The sequence below is a fragment of the Nannospalax galili genome, unplaced genomic scaffold, assembly GCF_000622305.1.
Source record: "Nannospalax galili isolate Female #2095 unplaced genomic scaffold, S.galili_v1.0 scaffold1368, whole genome shotgun sequence".
Classification (NCBI taxonomy): Eukaryota; Metazoa; Chordata; class Mammalia; order Rodentia; family Spalacidae; genus Nannospalax; species Nannospalax galili.
In genome coordinates, this window is record NW_008358007.1 from 814,683 (window position 1) to 823,788 (window position 9,106).

The window sequence follows — 9,106 nt, forward strand, 5'->3', positions numbered from 1 at the left end:
GGAGGGAGGGACGGAGCATATCTCCAGTTGTTTTGCCCCCACTTAAGAGCAAATACCCACAAGGGCCTCTCCACCTGGCTCCAACCTGTGGTTCTGGTATATAGAAAAGGCCCAGACACAACGTTCCTGTGCAGTGAAGCTCAAATCTCTCACACTGGAGTGCTTAGCCCTCCATGGGACATGCATATCACCCCCTTCTAAGATGCAGGAAGAATGTAAGCTGGAAGATGTGGAGAAGAGCTGTGGAGTGCTCTCTCTCCTGGGCATGACACAGCCAGACGATCATGATCTCCTGGCAGCAGCAGCTGGTAGCGATGGGCCTTCACAAGACTGGGACTGGTAACCATCAGTGAGAGACGGGAGGAGGTTCGTGCAGCCCTACTGCACCCTGCTAAACTATGAGCTACTGATGGATGGATTTGGAGGGAGAGGAAGGCATGAGCTTCAGTCGTGGACCCACTGATGAGCCTACCATGCTCCAGTGAACAGTCCCAGAACCATGAGTGCACAGACAGTCCTGGATAAAATCAGTGAGTCACAAAATAAAAAGACGTGAATTTGGAAAAGAGTCTTGAGTAGGGTAAGTAACAGGGTAGGTGGGAGACCAGATAAGGTGGGGTGACAGTAATCAGAATGCACTATACATGCATGAAATCGTCAAAAGAGCAAATTTAATTTTAAAATTCAAGATATGGGCTGGAGAGATGGCTCAGTGGTTAAGAGCACTGGTTGCTATTGCAGAGGACCTGGGTTCAGTTCCCAGCACCCACATGGCAGCTAACAACTGTCCAATACTCCAGTTCCTGGGGATATGACACCATCTTCTGACCTCCACAGGTATTGCCCAACACAGGTGCACTTATATACATGAAGGAGATACACTCATACACAGAAAATAAAAATAATACATTTTTTTAAATTTGAGATAAAAAGTATCTTTAAAAGTTGGGATTGGGGCTGGAGAGATGCCTCAGTGGTTAAAAGCACTGGCTGCTCTTGCAGAGGACCCGGGTTCAGTTCCCAGCACCGGCATTGTGTCTAACAACCTTGACAACTACAGTTCCAGGAGATTTGATGGCCACTTCTGGCCTCTGTGGGCATTGCACTATACAGGTGCACTACATACATGCAGACAGAATATCCATACACATATATTAAAGGCAAATAAAAATTCCAAGATAACAGCAGTCCAAAAACAGCCTTCTCCCCACAGAGGGGAGATGGAAAGATATCCATTAAAAGCAATGGAGGCAAAGGCACCCCACCCCGTTGATGCTGACAGATGGACGGGTCATTTCCCTCACTGCTTCTGGGTCAAGACACCTTCCTGCAACTAATAGTTTCCTAGCTCCTCCATTTCTCCAAGCGTTGGCATTGGACACCCATGTCTGCCCTGTTTTGCTTAGTTTCAGCAAGAATTCCCATAAAATCAACTTAGAAACATCTTACAACCTGAAATCTGATCAAAGTCCTCTTCTTCCACCCTGCAAGAATCCTAAGTCATTTTAGCCAGAACTGTCCTTACAACTAATACCTCCTCAGGAAATCCCAGCCTGCTCCTTGGCTCTAAACCCCAACTTCAGCATGTAGTGTTTGGAATTGAGCTCATCCTGCACTGAGAGTCTCCTTGTGTTGCTTATTTATGTAGTGTGCACGGGTATGCATATGTGTGTGCATGGCTATCTGTGCCTGTGGAGGCCAGAGGTAAACTCAGATGTGTCCCCCAGGATGGCTGTCCACCTTGTTTTTTGAGACAGGGTCTGTCAGTAACCTGGAGCTCACAGATTAGGCTGGACTGGCTGGCCGGAGAGCCCCCCGCCCCGAATCCTCTTGATTCTGTTTCCATACTGCTTGGATTACAAGTTCAAGATACTCTGCCCCTCTTTTTTATATTGGCTCTGGGGATTGAACTTGGATCCTCATGCTTGCATGGCAAGCACTTGACCTACTGAGCTGTCTCATGGTCAATGACTACCCAGTCCTGCTTGCTATTCAGCAGCAGCAGCGAACTCTCAGAGAACTCCACCTATCAAGCTCTGAGTTGTGGAGACAAAGGTGAAAACACTTTGGTCTCTGCTTTCCAGTAATCTGCAGCCCACTGTTGTGGCCTTTGACTTAACGGACTTGGTGCAGAGTGAGAAATATGCCTTTGGGGGCTGGAGAGTTGGTTCAGTGGGTAAGCACTTGCCACTCAAGCATGAGTAATGAAGTTCAGATCCCCAAAACTCCCATAAATATTTGGTGAGCAGAGACAGGGGATTCCCACAGTAAGCTGGCTAGAGAGGCTATGCAGATCTGCAAGAACTCTGCACTTGATTGAGAGAGCCTGCTCGGTGAATAAGATGGACGGCTGAGGAGATGGAGAGATATGTCAGTGATTAAGAGTACTTGCTGCTTTGCAGAGAGGGGCTGGAAAGATGGCTCGGTGGCTAAAAACAGCTGCTATTCTTCCAGAGGACCTGGGTTCAAGCCCCAGCACCCACATAGCTGCTAACAACCATCCATAACTCCAGTTCCAGGGAAATCCAATGCCCTCTTCTGACCTCTACAGGCATTGCGTGACACAGGTGCACTTACACACATGTAGGCAATACAGTCACATGCAAAAAATTTAAAAACAATAAAAAGAGTCTTTGCTGCTTTGAAGAGATCCAAGGTTCAGTTTCCAGAACCCATATCAGGCAGCTCACAACCACCTGTAACTCCAGTTCCAGGGGCTCCAATGCCCTCGTTTGGATTCAGTGAGCACTGCATGTATGTGATGCACATACAGACAAGTAGGCACAGGTACACACACACACGCACACACACACACACACACATTTTAAAATCAATATAAAAAGATGGAGGATTAATTAAAGATAATTCCAACATCAGCCTCAGGCTTCCACATGTAATCATGTGCACAAATAGACACACACATGCAAACTTGTATACACACATACAAACTTGTATACACACATACAAACTTGCATACACACATGCATATATATACACACATGAACATAACACACATGGAAAAAGATTTTTAAAAGGAATATATATTAGCTAGGCTTAGTGACACATGCCCACCAACCCAGCACTTGGGGTGGAGAGGCAGAAGGATCAGGAGGTCCCCCTTGGCTACATAGTGAGGTTGAGACTAACTTACCTGGACAACATTCAACCTTGTGTTTAAAAAAAGAAGCGGGGTCTGGAGATGGCTCCGCAGTTAAGAACACTGCTGCTCTTGCAGAGGACCTGGGTTTGGTTGCCAGTACTCAGATGGTGGCTAACAACCATCTGTAACTCCAGTTCCTGGGAACTTGACGCCTTCTTCTGGTCTCTGCAGTCATTCATATATGTGCACTTACATACATGCAAGAAAACACTCATACACATACTAAAAATAAATAGATCAAAATTTTTAAAAGAAGAAGGGAAGGAGGGAAGGAGGGAGGAGTGCAAAGGGAGGAAAGAAAATGTAGTTCCTAGCATGACCTAGGACACGCCCCCTCTAAAATGTATGTAAACCTGAAATAAGAGTTTCAATGGAAATGATCACTCTCGAAATTTGCAGTGCACTGAACATTTTCCATTCTCACCCATTCTGATCTATCCTTTCTCAAGCTTGCCATGTTTTGGATTGGCTCTATAAAGCAGTTCTCAACTGGGGACAATGCTGCTCCCAGAGAGCGTTTGTCAGTCGTTGCTGTCATTTTGGAATTGTGCAACCTCTGGTGCCCAGCAGATAAAGATGAGGATTCTGCCAAACATCCTGCAGTGCACAGAGTGCCACCCCATCTCTACCAACACAGAATGAATCTACCCAAATGTTGGCACAACAGAGACTACAAAACCCTGAACTCAGTGGATTTTAGGATCCACTGATGGGTCATGAACTGCAACTTAAAAAGAAAAAAAATACAATTCGGTGCTGTAAGGAGGAGAGGGTCTTATTAAGACGTGGGTGTTTGGAATGATGGGAAATCCAGGCATATTACAGTCCTGCTATGTATGAGCCAGGCAGAGTAGCCCCCTTCCAAGCCTCTTCTCTTACCTATAAAATCATGGTAATAGAACTTCATCACTTGGAGAACTGCATGAAATAGTCTTACTTAGACAGGTAGCACAGTGTCTAAAAATTCAAAGATGATCACAGTGATCTTTAATGGAGTCAAAGGGCTAGTGAGATGACTCAGTAAAGTGCTTGTTTCACAAGCATGAGGACTTGAGTCCGGATCTCCACCACCCATGTAAAAAAAGCCAGGCATGGCAGCAGGTACTTGTAACCGCAGAGCTTGAGAGGAGGGGTCAGGGACAGGAGGATCCCTGGGGCTCACCCACTAGCTAGTCTGGCTTAAGTGGTGAGCTCCAGGTTTGTGAGAGACCCTGTCTCAAAACATAAGGAAGTCAATAGAGGAAGATACCTAAAGTCAACCTCTGACCTCCACATGGAGAGAGAGAGAGAGAGAGAGAGAGAGAGAGAGAGAGAGATTAGAGTCACTCCATCTCCAGAATGATAGCCACAGTGAAGGGGCTGTATCTCATGCACTTCATTCTAAGTGCAAAGGAACACTACTTGAGGTTGGCAGAGAGACAAATTAAAAATTAATGAGAAATACACCATGGTGGTTCATGCCAGTAATCCCAGCGCTAGGGTGCTAGAGACAGGAAGACGAGGACTTCAAGGCCATCATCTTCAGTTATATAGTGAGTTCATGGTCAGCCTGGGCTACATGAGACCCCATCTTTCATAAAACAGAGAATTAGCCAGGCATGGTGGCACATGCCTTTAGTCCCAGCACTCAGGAGGCAGAGGCAGGCAGATCTCTGTGAGTTCCAGGCCAGCCTGGTCTACACAGTGAATTCCAGGCCAGCTGGGGCTACAGGGAGACCCTGTCTCAAAAAGATAAAAAGAAAGGAATGGAGTGGAAATGGAATCGAATAGAGACGGGAAGAAGAGAGAAAAGGAGGGGAGGGGGGAGATCAAGAAGGGATGTGAGAGAGGAGAAGATGGGGGAGGGGAGAGAGGAGAGGACAGGAGGGGAGGGGAGAGAGGAGAGGACGGGAGGGGAGGGGAAAGAGGAAAGGAAGGGAGGGGAGGGGAGGGAAGGGGAAGGAGAGGGAAAGAGGGGAGAGAGGAGAGGGGAGGGGGGAGGAGATTCACGGTACCCTGAAATGGAAGATATTCAGGAAATGTTGCCCCAAAAGCACAATTTGTGGAAAAAGACGGCAGGATGTAAAACACAATACAGAATTATCTTGTTTTTCCTTCAGACCCAATATATAGAGAGAAATATATCATCACCGTCATCATCCCCAACATCACCATCAGCATCACTATCATCATCATCACCACCATCACTATATCATCGCCATCATCATCCCCACCATCACCATCATCATCACCATATTACTATAATCTTCATCATCATTACCATGGTCTCCATCTCCATCAGCATCACTATCAAATAATGGAAAAAAGCATGATATTCTGCTCTGAATGATGATGTGTCAGTCACAGCTCCAGGCTCCGTCTTCCTTCCCGCCTGGCCCTGGCCCTTCATGGAGAACCCACTTACCTTCTGCTCCTTTGGCTGGAAATAAAGACAAAGGGACTCCTTTGATCCAGGAACTCCTGGAGCTTAGTGGGATCCAGGGAACCAAAGATTTCAATCTTTGGCTCTGGACAGCAGATGAAAGCCCTGAAGACTCTCCCCTCAGAGAATAGTGCTCATTACTGACTCATGCCTCCCAAGAGACCGTGGCTCTCACCACAATCTTTCCTGGCCTTCCAGGTTCCCTCTGAGATCCTACTGGATTGTGTCTGCTTCTAACTACACATTAAAAAATCCAGGAGCTGGAGAGATGGCTCAACAGTTAAGAGAACTGGCTGCTCTTGCAGAAGCTCCAGGTTTGAATCTCAGCACCCATGTGGTGGCTAACAACTGTAACTCCAGTTCCAGGGAATCTAACAGCCTCTTCTGTCCTCCACGGGCATTGCACAACACAGGTGTACTCACACACATGCAGGCAATACAGGCATAAACATAAAATAAAAATAAAAAAATTAACCCATCCTTTCCCCCGTGGCCTGCAAGTCTCCCTGAAGGTTCTCCCTGTCCACTTCTCCATCTTCATGGTTTATCATGTCTTGACATATATCCCCAATGGGTTGTAGTTATGCCAAGGAAAGTGAGAAGAAGGTGTGGTATGGGGAGCCCAAGGTGCACAGCCCTACTTCAGCTAGTGACCCAGTGAAGAAGAGGACTTAGAAAGTAGAAGGAAGGTTGCCACAGACCTCCCACTGGGAAGGCAAACACAGCCCCTCATTCTAAGACAGGCTGAACCAGAACCCCAGGCCTTCCATGGATGATGTTAAGCAGGTGCCCTATCACTTAGTCATGCCCCCAGCCCTTCACTGGTGGATCTCAGAAAGTGCTCTAGGTTTGCACTACAAACCTAGCTTCCCTTGCTGAACCCTTCAATTATTTCCACTTGTGGTGCTGTGAATGATGTCAATGTAATGTAAATATGTGATGCTAATGTAAATATCACACGTAAGTTTTCATCTGGGTTTATGTTCTCAATTGTCTTGAGTGTCTGTCTAAAAGTAAACTCATTGGCTCATATGGACCCTCTGTGTTAGCACTCTAAGGAGCCCCAAACTCTCATTCTTATTACTTATGTACTCATTCTTTGTTTTAAATTTTATTTTATATATGTATGGCTGTTTTCCCTAAATATATATAAGTGTACCACATGCATGTAATGCCCACAGAGGGCAGACAAGGACATCAGATCCACTGAAACTAGAATTATGGACCATTGTTAGGTGCCATGTGGGTGTTGAAAATGGAACCCTGGTCCTCTGCAAGAGCAGCCAGTGTCCTTAACCACTGAGCTGTCTCTCCAGTCCTGTGTTTATTCTTTAAACACGAACTGGAAGGCGGTCGGAGAGACAAGATAGCTCAGTGGTTAAGAATGCTTGCTGCTCTTGCAGAAGACCAGAATTTAGTTCCCAGCACCCACTTCAGGTGACTCATAACCACCTGTAACTCCAGTTCCAGGAGATTAGATGACCTCTTCTGACCTCAGGGAGCACTGTACTCACATGCACAGACCCACACACATACACATAACTGAAAATAATGAAATGAATCTTTAAAAACAAAAACTGTAAGCCTTTGGGTGTAATGTTACCCAGTCAGTGCTCAGCACAGAACACTCAACCATGGTAGAAACTGACCACCTCTGCTTACTGGCTATTCTCTCCCAGGAAAGATGGTCAGATTGGCACTGACTGACTGCATCTTGTTCACTGCTTTATCCCAGCTCAGAGACACTTCCTAAGACAGAATCACTGATCAATAAGTATTTGATAAATGCCTGATGGAGTCTCTTGCCATAAACATTTGCTAAATTTAATGATCCATCTTTTTTACAAAAAGCTCAGAACTCAGACTGACAAGATGGTACAGTGAGTAAAGGAAGATACTTGCTGCCAAGCCTAACAGCCTGAGCTCAGTACCCAGGACCCACAGGTAGAAGGAGAGAGTCCTCTGACCTCCACAATGCATGTTGGCATGTGCACGTGCACGTGTGTGTGAGTGCGTATGCACACACACACGCAAACTAATTATTTTTAATGTAAAGACGCTCAAAACTCATCATCAAGAGTCATATAAGGATAGCGCTCGGCTTTGGAAAGGTGGCATGTGGTTGGGGTGGATATATTGGGAAGTTTAGCCCAGTTCCTGTCTTCATATCCATGCTCACTTTGTACTAATTTACTGAGTTCTCTGTTTGCAGTGTGCACTTGGTCGTGTGTGCATTGTATGCCTCAATGACAAATGGACGAAATAACCAGTTAGGGGGCCTGCTTATAGAAACAAAAATATTAACCATCAACCATAGTGGATATGGGTCCTGCAGACGGACTTGCTTGACATTTTTTTCCTTTCATTGTTTACATTTTAATGTGTCATATTTATTCTCATTTATTAAGAAACAAGGAGCTGGGGAGATGGCTTAGTGGGTAAGCATGAGAACATAAGTTCTCAAATTCCCAGCACGCATGTAAATATGTGCTTGTATCTCCAGCACTGGGGAATGGAGACAGGTGGGTATCTCGAGCTTGTTGGCCAGCTGGTCAGCCTAGCCAAAAAAGCTGAACTTTCTATTCAGTCTAAGACACTGTCTCAGGGCAATCAGGTAGATGGTAATAGAGGGTGATGCCCAACACCTTGCTCTGGCCTGTTCATGCATGTGCACAGGCACACACACATACCTGCACACTCTACATGCATACACATATACATATGTAAAATAAAAAGAAACAATATGCATATCCTAATTTCTAATTGTTTTATATATTTTGTGTATTTATGTGGGAGTGAGTATGCACAGAAGCCAGGAAACTAGGCGCCCATAAGAGGGGAAGAGGCTTTAAGGGAGGCGAGTGGGAGGGCAGAAGAACATGTGATGTAACAGTGGAAGAGGGAAATGGGGGTGAAATGTCCAAGTAAGGATGGGGAAAGGGAGACTGAGGAGAGAGGAGTTGGGGCAGGGAGCATCCATCAGAACTAGCTGTATGCAAATGCATAAGACGACCTGTTACTTTCTATGCTAATTAAGAAATAAAATGAGGGGCTGGAGAGTTGGTTTGGAGGCTAAGAGCCCTGGCTGCTCTTGCAAAGGACCAGGTTTGGTTCCCAGCACCTACATGGTGGCTAACAACTGTCCTAACTCCAGTTCCAGGAAGAACAGTTGCCCACTTCTGTTTTAATTTTTCTACAGAAATAAAAATGAGGGCAGGAGAGATGGCTCAGAAATTAAGAGCGTGTGCAGCTCTTTCAGAGGACCCGGGTTCAGTTCTCAGCACCTACATGGCGGCTACCAATTGCCTGTAACTCCAGCTCCATCTTCTGGCTCCAAGGGCATCAACAATCACATGCATAAATCCACACACAGACACACAAATGCTTAATTAAAAATAAATCTTTTTCTAAAAATCCAATATATCCCATATATCCTGAAGAAACTTGGAATCGAAGGGCCATATCTCGATGTAATGAAGACTATATATGAAAAACATATAGCCAACATTATATTAAATTGAAAC